We start from the raw sequence: 23,395 nt of genomic DNA, 5'->3' as shown, positions 1-23,395 counted from the left end.
TTGCTTTGTTTCAAAGAGAAAAACTGGGATAGTGGGAGAGAGAAAGTGTTTTTAATTTTATTTTAAAAATTGTATTGAAGTATAGTTCATTTACAATGTTGTATTAGTTTCAAGTGTACAGCAAAGTGATTCAGTTATACACACACACACACACACACACACACACACACACATATATATACATATATATGTTCCTTTTCCAGATTCTTTTCCATTATAGGTTATTACAAGATATTAAGTATACTTCCCTGTGCTACACACTAGGTCCTTGCTGTTTACCTATTTTATATATGGTAGTGTGTATTCGTTAATCCCAAACTCCTAACCGATAAGAGGGAAATTTTTTCAATGCCTTTTTTTCCTTGGTGAGAAGAAATCATAGCCTCGGTCACTCTCATATAGGCTACATACTGAAATCTAAAAGAAGAGGGGAAAAAATAGTAGCAAAAAATCTCCCCTGACCAATTTTATCTCCATTAGAATTCATCTTGCTCCTTCCTTAGTTTTCCTTGGATATAATCTATCCAGAACGTTGGTGATGTTGCAGCGATGGATTTTATGTGCAAGAAAAAACCCTTCCCCCGTTGCTTTTCCACACCTTCCCCCTCCGAGGTCTCTCTCTCCTTCTTGTCTCTTTGCTGTGAATGTCAGGGCTGTCAGTGTCACAGCCTGACATGATTAGTGTTCCTGACACTACACCAAGAAGCAGAATGAGAGCGAGAAGAGTAGGCTAGGGGGCGCAGCCATTTAAAGAAGTCAAAGGGAAAAAAAGCCCAACCGCCTTCCTCTGAGGTTCCTTGATTACAGGGCAGCTATAAATCACCTCGGATTTTTCTCATTTATCCAATTAGTCTGTTGTCCTGCTCCTGGGCAGATCCCGAAGGTGTGGATCTATTCTGTGAGATCAAAGTCAGTGGCTCTAGTAACAGATAAGACAGAATTCGTGATTCAGCAGATTCTAAGGCTGTGAAGGGTAACCATCGGTGCACTTTGGGAAGATAGCACCAGTCCATTTCGTATCGATTCGCTGCACTTTGTCACTCTAATGATGTTATCTCATTAAAAGAGATAAATGCCCCACTGTTCTTCCAATAGCATCTGCTTCTTACTCTTCTCTCTTCTTCAGCAACATGGCTCTCAGCAGCAGCACATTAAAATCAAATTGAAATCCAATGCAAGGCTTGGCGACAGAGCTGCTTACGGAGGCTTCTTTTTTATTGCCTTTTCCTACTCTCGACCCCCTAGCTGCTCCCCCCTCCCCCTACCAGTCACCCACAGAAATAAGCAATACAAAGAGAAACAGATGTAGAAAGTAATCATGATAGGAAGCATTTATTGAGTGCCTATTCCGTGGAGCCTTCACCCTGCCAACATTTCAAATCTCCTACCTTGACCTTGTAAGGTAAGCAGAACAACCCCCAGTTTGCAAATAAAGAAGTGGAGTTTGATATTAAGGTACCTGCCCAAGATTACACAGGTAGTGAGAGGCTGGACCACACGTGAACAAGGGGCCATCCAATGCAAGTCCTCTTTTTCTAATCCTCATTTTCATTCATGCAACAAATAAGTAAATATGATTGTAACTTAATTAGAATAGGTGAAAAAAATGTAAGAGAAGGTAGCAATTACTCTTCAGCCTGCTAGCACTCAGGAACACAATGCCATAGGCAGTGCAACGGTTTTGTTTCAACAGATTTCTTATTAAATAAAAAAGGTTGCAATTTTCCATAATGAATGTTTTATACATTATTCCTTTGTGTATCAGGCCTCTGAAGTACACATTATTAAAATCTATTAAAGTCTGTATTTAGCAGCATTACTAATGTGCCTTTGGGGACATTACTACAATGAAACAGCATCAGTCTTTCACAAAATTTCAATTGTTTAATATTCTTCTTCGGATCTTCAATACACGTGTCTATTTTTAGCTATAATCAGACCTCCTGCAAAATGCCGTAATCCCAGCCTAGAGCTGTCACAACAAATTGTTTATGGGTTGGATTTAAGAAATAACAAGAGATGCAGATATTGCTAATTTCAGCCATCGTTTTAATTGTTGTTTTTTTTCCCCGATAACTTGTTGCAGTTTTCCTACTGTTCTAATTAACAGGAGCTCCTTGATCACTATGACGCTTTACCTCTGTGGCTAGAGCTGGCTATCTTAATGGATTGCTCATATTTATATCTAATTGAGACTAGCCTCTCAAGATAATGTCCCTTTCTTAAAGTCTGAGGGTGGTAAAACGTTACGGAATTATTCCATAAAAAAAAAAGAAAACCAAATAAACCAGAAGAACGTATAAACTGTGACTGATCAAATCTCAGTGTTTTCATTTAAACCTAAACATTGTCATTTATGAGAGACGAGAAATACATGTCTTCTGAGCATTTACTGAGGGATTTCTCCAAATTATGTAGTTTTACATACTCTAAATAGGCATCTCTCCTCTAGTACGTTTATTAATTTTATTGAACAGTAGGAGGTTTTTAAAACATAAAGCCAAGGATGTACATATATTCAAAAGCACAACATTCTCTGCAAACATCTGATAGAAAACAATAATGCTGGGCTTAGTTTTACAGAGATAAAAGATAACAAGAAGCAGGAAAAAATGCCAGCAAAACAGCTCCATGTTATAAGGCCTCAATATCACAAAAAGAGAGGGAAAAAAGGCAATTCAAAGCATTAGGTACTCAAATTAATAAGCTGGGACTGATAGCCATCTCTCTATTATGAATTTCCCCTCATACACAGCAACTGCACCAGTGGAGGTGATATGTTCACAAAATCAGGCAAATTGAGTGGACTGTTAATATTCTAAAGATGGACAAGCCACAGATTAACTGAGCAACTAGTCATGTTTCCAATCACCGATTAACTCAATAGGATGTAACTTAATTGTCTCCATGAAGACTGACTAATTGAGAGGAAAGGGGCACAGCTGAGGACTTAAGAAGGCTGTCAGCGCATTCCTCTGCCTGATGCACAAGGCCAGGATCCACTGGCCTCTTTGTTACAAGGGGACCCAGCCACTACCAGCATCAAAGAAAGAGGTCACCGCCCACATCATGTGTCCAAAGGACCTGTCTAATGATGCTGCGGGCTGGTGTGGGCTTAGTTCAACATGGTGCTGCAGAACGAGACCGTGCCAGTTCAGTCAGCATTTAATTACAGCTCAACATGAAGGCTGGTAGGGCAGTTTGTCAGTTAAAAATTTAAAAAAATTAAAAAAGGAAAACTTGCTTTAATCAAGAAAATCCTAGGCACGCCTCTTTAAACCCTCAAGAAATAAGGATGACCAAGATTCCCACACTGACAATCACAATGTGTGTGAAGTGCCACTAAAAACAACCAAGTGGGACCGAGCATCCTCTTTCTTCCACGTGAAAACTGTTTTACGGTCAGTAGCTGCGGCCATATTTCAAAGAGCTTATCATGATTCACAGCTCGGCCTCTCAGACTTGAAATTAGATTACCGTCATGTCAAACATATTCCTTCTCCTGCTCTGGGCCATGATGGTCTTAAACCAAAAGTCCAGCCTTTCTGTTCAGAAGCCTTAATTTCCCCCCCACCTGTTCGGATTCTCCTTCATCTTTTCCGACATGATGCGGAGCTGGTAGGTGAGGCTACGGAGTCCTGCCCCTCACGTCAAGGCACTGCCATGCCCATGTGAATCCTGCAGCGGGGCCCCCGGTCTCCTGGCTCCCCAGAATCATTCCTCTAAAGCCAAATTCTCTGTACAGAAGGGTTCAGATTCTCAACTTACACCCCAGGCCGTGAAGATGCCTTCTCAGAGAGGCAGGCACTGACCACTGCCCCACTGTGTGCTGTTCTGCGATGCAGAGGTAAGTCCCACGCTCGAGGACCCACTGAAATGCGTTCCTGGTAAAGCAGAAGGAATGAAACAGAAGCACTGATGTCGCTCCTGCAGTAGAAACTACTGTATAAAGGACGAATTCTATGTTAACTCAGGAAGCAATTCTCAAATAGCAGGTATGTGTTTTACATACATTTACACACACAGGTTCTATACATGCACACGTTTTAAAGACAAATGAGCATAAACATACTCAGTTAATTCTTTTAAGTTTGTCTTCTCCCTATTTCATGCCAAACTGACCATCCTCTAGGTTACGATTATCTTAATCTTGCCCTCCCTTACCTCTTAGAAGGGAACTGCATTCCCGTTTTTATCCTAAAAATTCACTGACTTGCCCAGTGAGATGCACAAGGAAGAGACTGGAGGCCTAATTTTCTCATTTCCATACACCCCACATTCAGCAGAATTTGACTTACATGTAACCCAGGTGCTACACCAGCCTTGTGCCAACCATGTTTCATTTAGCCACACAAATTCTATAAAAATAAAGTTTTAAAAATAAGGAATAAGGGTAATGTTTCCTTAACGATGTGGGAGGTGAGCACAGATGTGTTACAATGTCCAGGGCACTCCTTCTCAGGACCCAGGGCCCAGCTGCTTTGACTGCTGAACACAGGACACAGGCACAGTCTAGACTCCTATCTGAGGATATGCTTAAAAATTACTGCAGACCCTAAAGAGCTTTTGTTCACGTCAGTTATTTCTATTGATGTTTCACTGTATTAAAAATTAAAGCTGAGACATTTTTAGAACATGAAGACACAACCACACATTCCAACAGCCGTCAGAGGGATGACATCATAGCATGACGTCATAGCATGTAGCCTCCTAAACTGTACTGTATACTTGAGAGAGAGTGGAAAGGGCAAAAAAAGTCTCAGTATTATTATGAAAATAGTTTTGATCTTGCAGGTGGCCCATGAACGGACCCCCCCAGGGGTCCCCAAACCACAGTTTGAAAACCACTGGTCTAAACTTGGGCACATCAGCGACATCTTGAATAAGAGGATGTAATGAGTAAGAGGATGTAACAGCCATTTAAAAAAATTTGAGCCGTTGAATTAAAGGGCAGTGTCTTTTTCTAGAGCATTTCTCTACTTACTACTGCTTCCAAAACATCAGTACATTAAAATGCTCTTTCCTGGCAATATGTCAAAGAGAATGACTCCCAAATTCAAATCTCTGTTTGACCAATGGCTCTGTCTCTTTTTTATCCACTCACTAAATATCTCCACCCAGTTGTACCTCAAATGCGAAACAGCTAAAATAGTATTTATTTTAAAATGCTTGCTTTTTTCTGTCAGTCATATACACAAACACTTACTATAAGAAAGTTGAAAATATACAGAAAAATTTGTTAAACAACAGACATTTATTTTCTACAGTTATGGATGCTGGAAGTCCCTGATCAAGGTCCAGTAGGGTTGGTTCCTGGTGACAGCTCTCTTCCTGGTCACCTTCTCACTCTGTCCTCATCCGGCCTTTCCTCAGTGTGTTCTCCAGATGGGTGGGGGAATGGAGAGAGCTCTCAGGTGTCTCTTCTCACAGAAAAATATTTTCTTAAATAAGAAACATGAATACCATGTACCTGTCCTCTGAGAAAACCATTGCCAGAATTCTGGGCAATATCTCACAGTCTTTTTTATCATGTATATTTTAAAAATACAGTGATGTTCATATCTTAAAGATAATTTCACGTCTTATTTCAAAACACTACTTTTAGTATGAAAGAATGCATATTGCTAAAGAAAATTTAGAACATACAAGCAAAAAGAAGATACTGCTCTTAATACTTTGATGTGTACCTGCAATCTTTTTCCTGTGGGTAGCCATGTATCTTTCTTAAAAAACAAAATAATGATCAAACTGTACATATTATTATGTAACTTGCCTTCTTCACAATTTACTGAGAATACCTTTCTATATTATCAAATATTACTCCATCCCTCCCTGTCATTTTTATTATATGGATGTACCACGGTTATTATTATTTAAAAATTACTATTATAACAATATGTGATGAATATCAGCTACATTTTTATACACATCTATGTTAATTCTTACTGAGTTCTAGAAATAGGAGTTTCTGAGTCAATAGGTGTGTGTATATTTGAGGCTTTGATACACATTAGGTCCCTCTGAGAAACGTGTTCTTTCATTAACCGTCAATGAGAGAGCCTGCCAGTCCTATTCGTACCTTTGATGAGTAACTTTTATGAATCTTCATCAATTGTAGAAAATGCCATCTCATCATTTTAATTTGTCTTTCTTTGATAATTGTTGAGATTGGATATTTTCTTATATGTTATTTGCTGATCATATTTCTTCCTTTATTGGTTTTATCTTTCTGTTCTTTGCTCGTTTTTATTAGAGGAATCACTCTTATCTTACTAATTTTCAAGAATTTTACAGACATCAGCTAAGTTAACTCTCTGTCATATATGTTATAAATATTGCCTGGCTAGTCTCTTGTCTTTCAGGATAGTTCAGAATGTCTTCTGATGGAAAGAAATCTTTAGGTTTTAAACAAATACATTTTCTTCCTTTATCACTTCTGCCACTAGAAATTAATAAGGCTCTCCTTATTCTGAGATCATTTAAGTTTTATCTGTATTTTCTTCCCTGTCACTGGTTTTCGAAGGGTGTGGTATTTCTCCGAAGTCTGCCAGGAGGGGAACTTGGCCATTTGCCTTCAGAAAAAAAAATGGGGAGACTCGTTAAATATAGATTGGTCATTGGGTGAAACCACCCAGAGTGTCCTAGAAAGGGGAAGAGAGAGATCTTACATGTTTACTATCTACCAAATCCTATCCTGTGTCCAGTAACTCTGTTAACTTGCTCTTCAAATAGAAAAAGTTTCAAATGGAGAAAGTTTTAACATTAGGTGTATGTTTAAATATTAAACTCTGGGATGAGGCGACTCCTCGTCTTGGCCAGAACAGAAGCTTTGGACGGCAAAGACCTTTGTTTTGTTCACCGGTGAATTGCAAGCATGGTGCATGGTACGCAGTGGGTACATGACAAATGTGTTGAAGGACCTAGTGTTGAGTTATGTGTCTGCTGGGTGTTAGGTGGGAGAACCAACGGTGGTGGGTTCTGGACTTCCCTGCTTCATATTAAAGAGCTGCAAAGGAAGAAAAACTCTAAATGAAGGCAGAAACTAAATTTCAGTGTTACTCTTCTGTCGACTGTAGAGATTTTGATCTGAGTGTAAAGGTAAAACTGCCTCAAACCTGGCACAGTAAGATATGGTGTTGAAGACTGGAAAACATTCAACGAAAAAATTCTGTCGGGCATATAGTAAGCAAAACAGCGGCATCCACCCACCAAGAGAGATAAAAGACACTACCCTCCTTCATTTGCTGCTATGGCGCGTGTCCAAAGCAGTAACAATCAGATTTGGCTTTATTTGAACATGACAAGGAAGAAACAGTTCTCAAGAAGATTCACTTTCGCTGTGGGGGCAGGGTGGAGAGCGTTCTGTGCAATAACGGAAAAATCAATTATTTTTCGATCAGATGGAGTGTTCTCACAAATTCAAGGCAGAGAACAGCATGCGATGTGCCTTCATGAGAACGATGGCCATGAGGGAAAGAGTTTAGGATTGTAATTCCAAGGTTGCTTTCAAGAGCAGAATGTTGTTCCTGTAAGTGTGCTTTTGGGTATATAGTGGCATGTACTGAATGTACGCCATGCTGCCCAATTTGCCTCCCCCAAATCCCATCCTGTTTAACTTGCCTCCCATTTGGCTATGATTTTCTAAGTAACACACTAAAACCCTCTCTTTACAGCATGTTAACGTATAGATAACACATATACATAACGAAACACTAATCCTTCCTGTTAACAAAATAATATATCATATATAATAAATATTTGTACCTATTAACAAGAGAATAACCAAGAAAGTAGAAAGGGTAAAGAATTTGGACAAAATTCAAAGTTAAATTCTAATTTTAAAGTTTTTGATCAATATTAAAGATTGGAAAATCAGCTCTTGGAAAAAGATCCAAGGAGAGTGTGAAAGTTGGAAAGATGGTCTTCAAGTCTGCATAGGGCCGGGCAGAAACAGCACCCTGGGGAAATCTGTGCACCCACAATTTCTTTAACGTGTAAGGCTAGAGCATAAAGCCCAGAATGTACAACCACTAAAGTCTGTTTACAATATTTAAAAGGTGAATAGACGTGAGGGTATCCACTCTGTATAAACCTACAGGTTGGGTATCAACCTGACATATCCCATGTACACCAGCCTCCAGAAAGGGCCCCAGGTTCACGATGAGCATTGTGCTCAGACAGACAGCGTGCTGGCTGTCTGAGGACTGGAACTGCACCCCTTCCCAGATCCGGGCACAGACTGAAGTTCCAGAATGTGAGGAATGAAGGCTCTACCTGGCTGCCAGCAGTTCACTGACAGGTTATCCCATTAAAATAGTTAGACAAACTGCCAATTCCTGGTGCCCTGTGGCCATTCCCGTGTTTTCTAGAGAGTATCGTCTCCAACTGACCCAAAAGAGAGCTGTCAATGCCTAACTGTGGTCAGAATTGCCCTGGTGCATCAGAGGAACAACACTGGACCCCAGGATGCTCCAGCCCCCTCCCCATCTGGACACCTCCCTGGTTAAAGTGTCCCATAACTAGATGGAGTTTGGGAAGGAAAGAGCGTGATTACCGTGTATGTCCAAGGAAGTGGAAAGTGTACAATTCAAATGTCTCCAGCTTTCTGGGAACACTTCTACTTAGAAAATCAATCACACCCACAAAAATATTTCCAACGTTCTGACTTACATATCCTAATTGATGAGATGACTATCTAGTTTTATTTGTGCTGAGTCTGTTTCCTCCCCAGAGGGTGACCTATTTTTTTTTTTTTTGTCTTATGCCAAGAAAACCATAAGAAAAATGCTGACCTATGAAGGTTACACATCATGCTTAATCACCACTTTAAATTAAAATAACATAAAATAGAGCATTCACTGGGTCACTCGGGCAGAACATAACCTCCCAAGCAACAGACACACCTACTGAGACACACTTGAAATTTCTAAGGAGTCTGGTTCCCAGCTGTGTGTCAAGAGCCAAACCATGACATCAGGTCTTGCGTTGCCCCGGAGAAACTTAGGGCAGGGCTGAAACAGCATACTGAGCCTGCCAATCTGAGATTTCCCAAGAGCTGTCTTAGCTTTTCACTACACCAAACTGTCAGTGATAGAAGCCAAGATTTGCAGTAACTGCCGTGATAGATCTCCTCTCCTCCTTGCCCTCCAATTATGACTTTGGGGAACAACACCTGCCCAACTAGGATTCCAAAAGCTCACTCCTCAAAGACTGTTGGAGGGCGTTATGCTAAGTGAAATAAGTCAGAGAAAGACAAACACTGTGTGATCTCACTTACATGTGGAATCTCAAAAATACAACTACTAAATACAACAAAAAAAGAAGCAGACTCACAAATATAGAGAACAAACTAGTAGTTACCAGTGGGGAGAAGGAAGGGGGGAGGGGGAGGGGAGTAAGAGGTACAAACTATTAGGTATAAAATAAGCTACAAGCATATATTGTACAAGATGGGGAATACAGCCAATATTTTATAATAACTATAAATGGAGTATAACCTTTAAAAGTTGTGAATTACTACATCGTACACCTGTAACTTACATAATATTGTCTAGCAACTATACTTCAATAAAAATATAGATAGATAGATTTTTAAAAGAGGGTAAGTATTGAAGCCAGAGGGGGGAAAAGGTCAGCAAAGTTTTCCTCTTCTGTGGCTTGTCTCAGCCAAATGAAAATCTCTCAAAAAAAAAGTGCTTACTTTTTTCTGGTTTCTTCTGATGGGGTAAAGCAGCCGTGCCCGTGAGAAGGCCAAACAAAGGGCCATGAGAAAAATTACCCCCGGAAAGGGGATGTTAGTAAAACAATCTCAACAAGTTACATGGGCTTTCTAAAGGCTAGGAATTCCATAATCCGTTTTTAAGACCAAATCATCTAAAAGCGCTGTCCAACTCCATCACAACCTGCGGTTACCTCTTCCTGCAGTCTCTGGAAATGTCTCTCCCCTGTTTTAAATCCTTCAGTGGCTCTCAGAATGCAACCCTTCCCTCCTTCTCTGGGCTCACATCTGGCACCTTCTCCCAGTGCAGGTGTTCTCAACCAGGGCATGTTCGTCCCCTCAAGGGACACTGGCCAATGTGTGGGGACATTTTTGGTTGTCACAACTGAGGTTGGGGGAGAGGGATGCTACTAAACACTTCCAATACAGAAGACAGCCTCTCACTACAAAGGATCACTTGGTCCAAGCATCAATAGCGTCAAGATTGAGAAATCCTGCTCCAGGACTTCTCTACACACGTCAGACTTTCTCATATGCTTTTGTGCCTCTACATAGGTTGTTTCCTTTACCTGGAATGCCCTGCCCTACTTCTGTGTCCAAGAAATGATCATGTATGGTACAGAATCCAACTCAAGATGTCACCTCCTCTATACTCTCCTATCCAGATCCCCCAAAGCTGGGTGTCCCTTCTGTGCTTCCACAGCTTCTGGTACATGCCTCACACTAGCCACAGTGCCCCCAAATCGTCTGTCACCTGCTGAAGGTAAGACCTAAGCCCCATTCATCGTTCATCCCCAGAGTGCCCATCTGGTAATCAACTGCTGCATGCTGAATCAATCGGGGAATAAAGTGGAAATGTTGCAGATGCACCCAGGACTCTCTGGCAACAATGTCTAAGGGACAAGAGTGTCCCCAACACCAAAAAGAACAACAGCAAACATTGATCAAATGCTTATAATGTAGACATGGACTATATTAAACACTGGTACACATATTAATTCACTTCATCCTTGTAACAACCCTGTGAGGCGGGTACCATTATCATCAACATTTTACAGATGGGGAAACTGAGGCACAGAACACTTAAGCCACTTTCCCAAGGTCCTCAAAGCTAGTATCTGTAAGAGCTGATATTTAAACCCAGGTAGTTTGGCTCCAGAGCCTCAATTTTCCAATATTCATGCCAGGGCCATTACACTAACCACCAATATTTCAGCTGCTCAGAGGCCTCTGATAAACACAGCTGACACCTTTGGAAGACTACACCACCACCAGTCCCTGTGACCCTGCCTGTCAACGCTGCTTGCCAACCTCTGGAATGCTTCTGGCAGGACATGCAACCTCCTCACGCCACAGAAAGTTATCCCATACCCAGGGTAATAAATCATGGTACCATAAAGACACAAAGGATGAGCCTCCAAAGTACCTCTTACCTTGTTCATGCTGTAGGGACTGCAGCAAGGGATCAGACATGTCACAATGCAAGGCAGCTCTTAAAGATTCACCTTGGTCCCGCAGACCTCACTTCCTGCAGCAGACAGCTGCACTGCAAAGACAAAGAGGATATCCATCAGCCGGCGTTCAGGAAGGCCCAGAGCAGTCCCATGTCCAGTGGAACTTTCTGCCACGATAGCAAGGCTCCACGGCTGTGTTATTCAATATGGCAGCCACTAGCCACATGTGGCTACTGAGCGCTTGCAATGTGGCTAGTGCAACTGAGGGCTGAATTTTAAATTTTATGTAATTTTAATTAAAGTTCAATGTAAATAGCCATATGTAACGGTTAGTGGTTACTGTACTGGACAGTGCAGGTCTAGAAGAGTCCAATCAAGAGTCTTGAGGCCACAGACACTGGGCATGCCAGTGTCCGAGGAAAAGCTGGATATTATATGCTCAGAGTGACTGCAGATACACAGGGACAAGAACACTCATTCATTCGATAACTATTTTTTGAGTACTTACTAGGTGCTGAGTACTGAGGATATAGTGACCAGTAAGCCAGAGAGGTCAGTTATGTAAGGGTTGCTAGTGCAGGCTTTGGCCTCCTTAGGAAGGGAAAGGATCTAGCATGTGAGTAGCATGTATGCCAAACCTAAATGCCTTCCGTGCTGCCCACAGGAATAAAGGAACAGACCAGCTGGGACTTCCCTGGTGGTCCAATGGTTAGGTCTCCATGCTTCCACTGCAGGGGGCACAGGTTCGATCCCTGGTCAGGGAGCTAAGACCTTGCATGCCTCATGGCATGGCCAAAAAAAAAAGGAACAGACCAGCATTTGCTAGAGCCTGATTGTACCACTGTCAGGGCTTACTAGCTAGAAGCTTTCACAGAGCTTTTTGGGAGGAAGTGTACCATAAAAGAATTCAGGAGTTCTGTACTGTGGGCCTAATGAAGCAGATGACCCAACGTCTCCTCAATAAGGAAAGGACCCTTAAGGAAATAAGGGTCCATGTTTTTATCCACACTATTGGTTCTTTAGGTAGGTTTTTTGATTCATTTGAATTACATTTTAGAATTGAACAGTCATTGTTCACTTCCAGGATTCCTAATTTGTCAGATATTAAGAAAAAATACAGAAAGAAAATATCTTCAACCACATAATTGGATTTGTAGCCTTTTCCTTTGAAAGATGTTTCTGGTGGATTTGAGAGGAGAACAAAACATGTAAGGTGCCTTATAATCACCTTATTTCTGTATTATTTTTTTCAGGTTGCATCTAGGAAGGATTTATATATCTGAACCTTTCCATAAAGACTGGAATTTGAGGTTTAAGCGGAACCGCAGTGCTTTAAAAATATATTATTTTTAACTATATTAACAATCTAGAAAATGTTCAATAGAAAAAGGAAGAAGTACTCAGAATCCCACTAGCCTACCATCACCTCTGGCTCTTAGCAGCCAGCCTTGGTCTGTCGGAGAACAAGACGCATGTCTGCTAACTGAGTCGAGGGCACAGAAGTCCAAGGCTGTATTCTCCATATTAACAACTTGCACCATTAAGAAAGTGATTTTGCAATATACATTTTCGAAAGATAAACTCCTACTTTGCACACATAACTATTCTTTGAATACAGTATTATTATAAATCAGAAGATAGGGAGAGGAAACGGAAGATCACTCCCTGGCTATTTGAGACACAGAGATTCCAAAGAAAATACCACATTCAGTCATAGCAATGACGTATTTTAACAATGATGTACCACATGGAGAGACCCTGGAATTCTGACTCTGTAGCCTAAACTACATCCAAACCCCCTCATCTGTACATGAGGCCTGAGTAATCACTGTTTCAAAGCCAAGAAAATCCAACATCTAATTCTAACCAAACTTAAAGCAACTGAAAGAAAATTCTCCATGTAATTTTACCTTCGAATTTCCAGAAACAGATGCTAGTGAATTTCTGGGTTTTAAAGTAGAATTCTATACATGTTAATTCCTTTTTTTGACATATGTATCTGATCTGTTTAAAAACTACAGCCCAACACTTAACTGGGAAGTTTGTCCAAAAGCCTGGCAGAGATGCCTGATGTCACAATTCCATTCAAATGGACACAGTGGTATCAACACAGGAAAGGTGGGCACAAGGAAATAATAACAAACAGACAAGGATTCTTGAACATAATTTCCCCAAGGGAATCCCACCCAGCTCCAATCATTCCACCATCCCCACTCCCTCAGAACTTGCTTATATATAGTTTGCACTCAACTAATTTTGGATCCTCTCATGTTCCCCACCCTCACCAAGTGTTCCTGTCTCATTTTCATGTATGTTGGTTCTATAACAAAGTCAGAATAAAAACTCTTCAAAGGAAATATTAGTCACCTAGAAAGTTCTTAATAAATATTATGAATAATTTTTTTTCTTTGCTCTCACTCATAAAGCCTAGGATGATGTCATGACTCTTAATGCAGGACCTTAAAAACAATGTTGATAATTGTTGCAAATTGACTTCAGGGTTTTCTTAAAAGAGGAAAATCTTTTCATGTCCAGGATCATAAATCTTAAAAAAAAACTGAATACAGCTATGCAGCGCACGAAACTGTACAATGCACTTTTATATTAATACTCTTATTTAGTACTGAGATCAATCTGAGTGGTAGTTTTCCTAATTAGGACACCAGATGCAGAGAGGAAAAAGAATTCTTCTTAGTCATGCTATAGTAGGCAGTAGACCCTGGGCTGTAAGTGACTTCCCTTAAAGATACTACAGAATTAAAATATGTTCAAAGACCACCAATAAAAAACCTCCCCCAGGGCTTCCCTGGTGGCGCAGTGGTTGAGAATCCGCCTGCCGATGCAGGGGACGCGGGTTCGTGCCCCGGTCCGGGAAGATCCCACATGCCGCGGAGCGGCTGGGCCCGTGAGCCATGGCTGCTGAGCCTGCGCGGCCGGAGCCTGTGCTCCGTAACGGGAGAGACCACAGCAGTGAGAGGCCCGCGTACCGCAAAAAAAAAACCTCCCCCAATAAAACACACATACACACACTCAAAGACCACCATTAACACAAAACACCTCAGCAAATGGACGACAGAATTAGAAATTGGGTCAGTTTGCTTCTGGACAGCAACAGAGAAGACCGACCTTATTCCATGAAGTTCTTTTGATCTCCTTTGAAACACAGAGAACCTCGTTGTTTTATAGCCAATTCAGCTTATGAAGAAGCTTAGAAAAATCCACAGCTTAAACAATGAGGCTGCCTCTTAAGTACAAAGCCTTGGAGGAAAAGATACCAGAGTTACCATAGTGGAATTAAGGGAGTTTTCTTCTTTATTCTATTTTTCGGTGTTTTTTTCTTTTCTTTTTTTTTTTTTTTTTTTTTGCGGTACGCGGGCCCCTCACCGTTGTGGCCTCTCCCGTTGCGGACCACAGGCTCCGGACACGCAGGCTCAGCAGCCATGGCTCACGGGCCCAGCCGCTCCGCGGCATGTGGGGTCTTCCCGGTCCAGGGCACGAATCCGTGTCCCCTGCATCGGCAGGCGGACTCTCAACCACTGCGCCACCAGGGAAGCCCTCAGTGTTTTTTTTTTAATGGTTCATGAAGCTGGATTCTGCTGATGCTAAGCGAAAGGAAAGCACAGATGCCTTGCAAGGGTGGCTGGAGAAAGCCCATCCCAGAGACCAAGGCGTGACTTCTTCCACTCAGTTGCTCCTAACAGGGTTGGTTCAATAAAGCCCAAGGTCAAGCTGAGGCGTCTAAAAGGTTAATGAAATGCAATTCGTCTTTCCAGGCGGTTAAAGAAGTGTGGGTAAGCAGGGAGGTGGTGACAGGGGACGTGTAAGAAGAAGAGAGCAAAGAGAGAATGAAAAGAAAAGGTGAAGGCTACAAAGAAAGGAGAAAAGCAAAGGGCAGGCGAACCAACAGAGCCCTGGAGACAGATTCAGCGATGTGGCCGAGTGCCCCTCGCCAGCTGGTCCTCACTGCGGAAGGGACCCAGAGACTCAGGCTTCTGATGACAATGCCGCATCCTATGGCTTCTCTGGGATTATACACTCTCAGGGCCCGAGTGTCAGCAAGTGGGAGTTGGAGTAAAGTTAAGCCTGGGCCTACCTGTTTCACCACTATTTATTTACCACCAGTCTCCACCTACCACAGAGAAAAGCGTATGTCACCTGGATCACTGATAATGGAGTAGAGAGGTATATGGTGAGAACAGCATAAGCCAACTTTATTGTCTTCTCCTTACTCTAAAGAGAAGCTTCAACATGTCAAAGGGCTGTGTGTGTGTGTGTGTGTGTGTGTGTGTGTACTGCGCTATTTCTTGGTCCTTGAAAATACAACTAATACTTACTACCCATCAATGGAATATGATGAACTAGGCTTTTTTCCCCACTCCAACACCCGCACCCCCTACCAAGATGCTCATTCTAGAAGCCTTTTGTGATACAACTCAAAGCCGGGTAGCTCAGGCACTTCTATGGGAACACGTCAACAGGAACCAGCCGTTTATACCTCACAGTGTCCAAGTTCCTTCTGGCTTTTACATATAACACACCCTGAGGTCAGCCTGTGGAATGGCCTCCAGTCCCTTCCCTCCCACCACTGAATCCAGCATCCTAAACTTAGGGCTGCAGCATGAGGACCCAAGAGCTTGTGGGGAAGAAATAAGGGAATAAAAAGATGAACAGATTTTGGAAAGAAAGGGAGAGCAGGCAAGATGATAAGAGTCTAGAAGAAATTCTCAAAATCTAGGACTTAGGAGCTTGGGAAACCGCATGAACAGATGAGAGGAAGAGCCCTAATACCTTCCACCTCGGGGGAGTAAATTTCATGGGCTGCAGTAGTTCACACGTCTCTGAAGCCAAGTCCTGACCACCTTCAAGTGGAATCTCCTCGTGCAAAACTGGAAAATGTAAGACCATTTAATTACAGACAGTCCAATCCCTCCCTTCCACAATAAGGGGTGTGGTGCGGGGATTAAAGGATCCAAAGGTGAAATAGCAAACAGACCCCTGTCCCCTACCCTGAATGTGCACACACATCCCAAGTGGCTGTCTCCTTCCACTCCTCCTGAATAAGGAGCAGAGGGACCAGAGCAATGCTCCCTGAGGAACTTTTTGAAGTCCTTCTCCATCCTCAGGGTTCCAGCAGACACGTGGCTCTGGTTCTTCAGGACCTCTGTGCCCTTGTCACCCCCAGCTTTAGGCAGCAAACATGCCATACCATGGTTCTGCCCCAAGAGACAGGACAACGCTGGCCACCCTGCCTTCACGGCGTGTCACAGAAAACACATGACCCTAGCCAGAAGGGTGAGAGCATCTGGCCACCGAGCATCATCAGAAGTCTTCTTCCTGGCAATTTGAAAATTAATATTCTGAAATACTAACTAGCCTATGAGCTATATTTCAACAGGAAACTGTGATAAGGAAGAGGAAATGAAAGGATTACAAAGGAGAGAGACACTCCTGGTTAACACACAAAAATTGCCTTGAGAGCCAGACGGGGAGTAGCAGAGTGCTAGCAGCACAGTGCCAAGGGGTAGAGTGTCAGCTGCGTTCAGATGACCGCTTCTGGCATGTATGCTGGGGGGTCCCCGTACGTAGTCAAATCCTAAGTCAGGATATCTAAGTTTAGCGCTGTCGCTCTATGAAAGATCAATTTCAGTGATTTAGGAGTATCTTAATTAAAGGCACAGTACAGAAGAGCTCCCAAGAGGGGGCCTGGTTCAGCCTACTTCTCTTGCCTGGGTGGCTATTTAAACCAGAGGACACAAATTCAGATGCCTAAGGGGTCAAGAAAGAATGACATGAGGGAATAGGCCAGAGAAGACAATGCGGGGTAGGGGGACTGGAGAGTCTGCCACTCAGGTGTAGCTCCAAGAAGGTAAGAACAAGGTACGCGGCCCCAGAGCTGATGTTCAAGAGAGACAAAAATATTGAGAGATTACATAAAATCACATGCTTTTTCAATGTTGGCAATTGAGGTTAATACTTTGGAAATCCCGTACGGGTTGGATTTGGTCGGTCAGGTTGTATCTGTTATTTGTACACCTTTCATGTCGGTCGGGGGATTCTTTGTCCCTTTAAATCTCCAGGGCTGGTGGCTCCCAGCCTGTCTCCTGACCCTCTAGGGTTGTACTGCTGTGGCTTCCCTGGAACCACACCAGTGTGAATGTCAACGCTGCCTCTTGGCACTAACCTTCTCCAAGTCTCTGTTCCTTCATCTGTAAAATCTGGGGAAATTCTTTATACCTCCTAAGATTATTTTGAGGATTAAATGAAAACATGAAGAAAGTACTGTATGCATGATGTTAAAAAAGATGAGGCTCTTCTCCTCTTCCTGTTTCCCATCACCATTCAGCACCACCTCATTCTGCTTGTAATTGTACGTAGGTGTTCACCTCTCAATTACTCTACTGGATTATAAGTATTTCAAGGGAAGAGATTTTGTCTGTTTTATGCCCAAATAACCAGCACTTATCCCACTGCCTTACATGCAGTAGGCACTCAATATATGCAAAATTTAATTATAATGTTGTTATGGACTGAATGTTTGTGTCCCCCCAAAATTCATATGTTGCCTAATTCCCAGTGCGATGATATTTAGAGGCAGGGCCTCTGGGAGGTAATTAGGTTTGGATGAGGTCACAAGGGTGGAGCCCCCATTATGGGATTAGTGCCATTATAAGAAGAGATGCCAGCGACCTCACGTGTGTGCATGCATTCTCTCTCTCTCTCTCTCTCTCTCTCTCTCTCTCTCTTCCTCTCCTCGCCATGTGAGGATATATTAGGAAATCAGCTGTCTGGAAGAGAGCCCTCACTAGGAACCAAATGGGCTGGCACCTTGATCTTGGACTTACCAGCCTCCAGAACTGTGAGAAATAAACTGCTGTTTAGCCTCCCAGTCTATGGTATTCTGTTATAGCAGGCTAAATTGCTGGTGACAAACATTTAGGAAGATCTTCCTTAAATCGGGCACCAACTGAGCCTTTTCTTCTCATTTTATGTTCTTCCGATGCTTTAATGACAATATCTATATCTACTCCTCACTTGGTCAGAATATTTTGAGACTAAATGAAAAACCAGGTTCAAATTAAGAATAAAATACTGAGGAGTTTTCTCTTAAGAAGTGTGGCATCACTTTTAGGTCAACAGGGTACTATTTGGGCACTCTTTGCATGCTTCAGAAGAATAAAAATAAACGTAAGCAATTTCATCACCCTACTAATAAATAAAGAATCATGCCTTAATTTTAGCATCCTCAACTCACGTTTGCCAACAGTGCATGTTACTGCCGGCAGTGTGCCTGGTGTCTGGCCACAGGTGGAAGCAAATCCCCAGTCCATTTGTCCACTTTGGATTGAGACGGCTGACTTGTATTCCTCTAGGACAAAGGTTTACTAACCATGACTGACTTACCCAGGTTTCTTTGATGTTATGCTGAAAGAATCCCAGAGACCTTCAAACAATCTCAGCTTCCTTCTCCCTTGGGGGGTTTGCTGAACAATTCAGGCAAACACATTTCCTGTGATTTGGTGAGAAGCTAAAATAACTCAACAGACAGCCTAGTCAGCGGGGGACTTCAGAATGACCCACTGAAAAGGAAGACGATGGAAATCACTATGAAGCTATCTCTTTCCAGAAGCTCAAGGGGACCAGCTATCTCTCCAATAAAAGGTTTCTAATTAAGGAATTTAAATATTCTCAATAATACCTTGAGGATAGATAGGTCGTAGTGAGAGGCAATCGCCTTATTGGGAGCAGAGTGCTTACAGCGAAACTCATGTGTTTAGCAAGTCAGACTGGGTGTGATGCCTTGTTCCTCTGGGAAGAAACATTCATTGACCCTCCAGCTCAATTTGCCACGATGGGCCCCTGTCGAAAGCAATCTCAGGGATTCTCTGTTGACCTCTGCCTCCCTGAGGCTCACATTCGTCCTTTCCAACACCAGCTTCTCCACAGTGTGGCTTGTTCTCTGTGAGGGCACCCTGTGTCCTAAAGTTTGCTTCTGCCAGGGCCCTGGGGCTCTCAGTGCTCTCAAATGAGTTTAGCGTCAAAATAACTGAAGTTCCCACACCTTACAGGTAGTGTAACTAGCGAGCCCACAGCCATTCAAACAACGGAACACCGGATGCCCATCTCCCCAGCCCTGTGCCCCAAACACTCACACTCAGAACCCCACAGAGAGACTCTGCAGGGAATTCATCTTGCTGCTGTGGGCCAACAGCTCCTGTGGGAGTATAAACACCACAGCCCCTAGAACCTATGGCCCGGTCTGTGGCATCAGCGTCTTCTGGCACCTGCTATCTCCCTTTCCTGCCTTCGAGCTCACGATGCACTTATTATTTTCTATTTCATCCAACATACCTAAGGATTTTGGGGGTGGGTGGAGTGGGGCTGGGGGTTAGACGGGGGCCAGGCTGCACCAGCTCAGGATACTGTTCTGTCACAAATTCCAGTTTGGGGGTTCCCTAAACGCAATTCTGGCATATCCAGCCGTCCCCTCCGTGGCCATTTGGCTGTAATTCAGGCAAAAGCTAGAAATATGTTCTTTGTAGCATACGCCGTATTGTCGTGACTCACACCCTGACTTTTCCTCCTAGCAGAGTGATGCTGGGTGAAGAAGCGCTTAAGGGTCAGGCCAGGCATTGAGAGATGTGCCCTCAGCCAGCATCAGCTGCGCAGGAAGTTACCCCAAGGAAGCCGTCACCGCCCTGCACTCTCTGTACCCAGCTAGCTAAGTCTGTCCTGGGTTCTGAGGAAAGGAATGTGCCTGACGTCAACTCTTCAACGATCTAGAGCTGGATGACCGCACACTGACGTTTTGGTAGCACGAGAGAGGCAAAGAGGATGAGAAGTAAGACTAGGATGCAACCACAACCCCACATCACACCCGTGGTCTGGAGAGGGGCCTCATCCTCCCACAGCAGCCAAGAGAACAGCCACAGAAAACGGCTCCAGCCGCTGACCTGGAGGCCTGGTCCCCGGGGGATCCTCTGATCTCATTACGGCAGTCGACACTAGTCCTCACAAAACAAACAGAGGAAATTTACGGCTGCCTTAGCCTGTGGAGAGCTCCACATTCCTTGCTTAACGAGAGTTCCAGCTTCGGAGACCACAGCCACTGGGATTGGGGAGGATGTCTGCTTTGCTCCAAAGAAAGAACTGTGGTCCTGCCTCTTCCCCTCTTTCTGGGGCTGGAGAGGAAGGAGGTGAGCCTGGCGAGAGCCACTGAACTGGTGGCCTGGGACTCTGCTCGGTCCGGGAAGAGAAGTTCCCCTTCTCCACAGGTCAACACCCCCAGGCGCAGCCAGTGGAGTCATCTGCTCTTGAATAGCCCTGGGAAAGCGCAGCCTTGAAGGGTTCCACCTGCTAAGGCCAGAAGCCCAAGAGAGAGGCTGTCCTGTGCAACAAAACGCCAGGTTGTCCTGTGGGAAAATTTCTTCCCTAAAATACCCTTGCTTGAGCCTTCGAAAACTTTACCTAACTTGGGGTTCCCACTTTTAGAATAAATGGCAGGAGGAAAAATGTTATTTTATACCCTTTACGTCCATCTCAGACGTAACTGAGCACCTAGACTAGGAGGCAGAGGGTGAACCTCCAAACCAAAATATGAACAGACAGGTGGTTCTGAGTCGGGGTGATTCTACCCACCAGGGGACACCTGCAGTGCATGGAGACATTTTTGGTTGTCACGACTGGAGGAGGGTATTACCGGCATCTAGTGGGTAGAGGCCAGGGATGTTACTAAATATCCCACCAGCCACAAAACGGCCCCCACAATAAGAATTATCTGCTCTAAAACGTCAGCAGTGCTGAAACTGAGAAATTCTGTTGTAGAAGGAACACTCAAGGATGTGTGTAGGTTTAAAATAATGACAACTCTTAACCTCATTACGATAATGTGGATATCACGCAGTCAAAATGTGTACAATTCACCACCACAAAAACGTACCAGTTCTCTCTTCGAGTAAAATAAATGAAAACTGCCTTGTAACTACGCAGTCAGATCATTAGGGCTGCCTAGAAAACAGTGGGGCAGCTTCAGTTTTAGACCGTATGACCAGCACCGTCACGAGCGCTCTGTTTATTCCAGGTAAGGTGTGATCTGCGCGCTTACCGTCATAATTCCGGGGTGAGTGCTAACAGAAAGAATTCATGAGCTCGGTTCCACGATTACTAAAACCATACATGTAACCTGAGTAGACCTAGGTCTGGGGAAGAAAATGGCAAGATATCTCAACTCTCAAAATACCAACATATATGAGGAACCGTGGTGATGTTGACCTACATTCTGGGGAGGTTCAAAAAACAGCTGCATAGTAGGACACTAAATAAATGCAGAATCGCAGAAAGGTACCGTAATGAAAACCATCATGGTGCGTATTTTGGAATTCTCCCATTTCTAAATTTCTGTACCTGTTTCAAAATATTCCCTTTCTCTACATAGCATACTTTCATCATATCTGATGTAAGAATGTATATTTCAATAATCCACTCATCATTCTCTCATGAACTCTTTTATTCCCGCAAAAGAAGGAAAAAATCCCCATCCAAGCACGGTGCATGCACGTAAGCAAATCTGAAGAAGCAGGAGGAAAAGAATTTCATGAATGAGCAGGAGACAGTTTTTTAATGGAATGTTTTAAAGGCTTGTGGTATAAACAATAAACAAAACGGATTCACTAAATGTTTATACTGTTTACCATGATGTAAGAGCTGGGCTTTTTTTTTTTCCCCCATGTTCCAGAAGCAAGAGGAAAGTCAATACCTTGGTAGGGAAAAATGATACCTTCCTTGGCATTTCAGAACCATTGCTCAATGCCTCTTGGACAAGGGAAGCCACCGTAATGACTTTATTTTACCTACCGCAACTATGGACCACTTCGGAGTCATTCTCCACCATATCCCACTTTCCTTCCTCCACTCCAGCCCTGCTACATCATCTCTGGAAACCATTAACCAAGAGTCCTGTTGCAATTTTCCTCTCCTCCCTGCCCTGCTGCCTCAGTCATGCTGGAGTCGGGACAAAGCCAACTTGTATTACATCACAGAGCCAACTCCTTTATCTGTAAACCATCTTGGTGGTAGTTTACCACTACTGGAACCCAAGGCTGTCAACAGTGTGGTCTTTGTTTGGTGGGTGTTGCTTGAAAAATTAAGAAGAAAAAAAAAAAAAGGAAGTCCCCCCATACCTCCTTCCTCGTTTAAATACAGGCAGTGGCTCCGGCACCTCTGCAGCCTGGCTCTACCCCACCGTGTAAGCTAGACATTACCTTATACACAAATGAATCTCCGCATTCCTCAGTCTAGCTGCTTCCCTGCACACTCCTCTGCCTTCCCCTCCTCTTTCCTCTGTCCCCACCCTCCTTTTTTTTTTTTTTTCCAATTTCCACTGCCTCACTGTGTTTTTGTGTAAATGATCTCACATGACTCAACAAATCCATCTGCCTGAAGCAGGCCAAGTCTGGAGCCCTCCCAGGAGGGAGGAGAAGAATTGCTTTGTGGAAAGGACCTGGAGCATTGCCCTTTCTCTGGCTCGAATTACCCGCCTGTCAGGCCTGACGGATTTGGCTAAAAATAAAAGGAAGCGGGCCGTGAAAAGCAGATGAATGGGCTCAGCAGTTCCTTAGATAACATGGGCCTGCTGTGGCCCCAAAGCTCCCCAAACAGAAACTTCAAATGCAGGGCTTGGGAGGGCAGGGATGGGGCGTCCAAGTGAAAGTGGAGGGAGTGGGACAGGGCCTGGGGCTTAGAATTCTGCCTGAGGACTTTGTGTGCATGTGCGCATGTGTGTGTGTATGTATGAGAGAGACAGAGACGGAGAGACAGAGAGAGATACTCATATAAAAAGGTCCTCGTAAACACACTAGAATTTAGTGGAGTGGAGGCTTGGCTCATTAAGGATAAAAAGGAAGAAAAAAATGTTGTTTCCACTACAAAATTACCCTTCTCCCTACCTCCCAACACCAGACATTTTTAAGCCTCCCTATGATGTCACTTTTGCATTCGGAGCCAGCAAAGAGCTCAAATCTTTCTTGTGAGTGGATGCCCAGCGCCCGCCCACCCGCAGTGGGTATTAAGCACTTAGGTTGGCAATGTAATGACACACTGTAACAATCTGTAATATGAAGCAGTCAGCAAAGCCCTGGCTCCGGGAGCTGTTTCTCCCGACCATTAACCATATGTTTGGCTCCCCAGCTAGCCTAGCAAGTGCGGTTCCAGCTCACCATCTGGTTTC

At 43.5% G+C, this 23,395-nt stretch overlaps 1 protein-coding gene across 1 annotated transcript in view; it reads right to left on the bottom strand.

The window, feature by feature from the left end:
- Positions 1-23,395, bottom strand: part of BACH2 (BTB domain and CNC homolog 2) — a 361,816-nt gene that overhangs the window by 266,934 nt on the left and 71,487 nt on the right. The window contains exon 2 of the mRNA XM_004264812.3: positions 11,152-11,264. The gene's annotated coding sequence lies outside the window, so the exon portion shown is untranslated. The remainder of the gene's footprint in view (positions 1-11,151; positions 11,265-23,395) is intronic.

This window comes from Orcinus orca, chromosome 12 (assembly GCF_937001465.1).
Source record: "Orcinus orca chromosome 12, mOrcOrc1.1, whole genome shotgun sequence".
In the NCBI taxonomy this organism is placed as follows: domain Eukaryota; kingdom Metazoa; phylum Chordata; class Mammalia; order Artiodactyla; family Delphinidae; genus Orcinus; species Orcinus orca.
The sequence above is the reverse complement of the archived record's forward strand: the minus strand, read 5'-3'. Positions and strand labels throughout refer to the sequence as shown.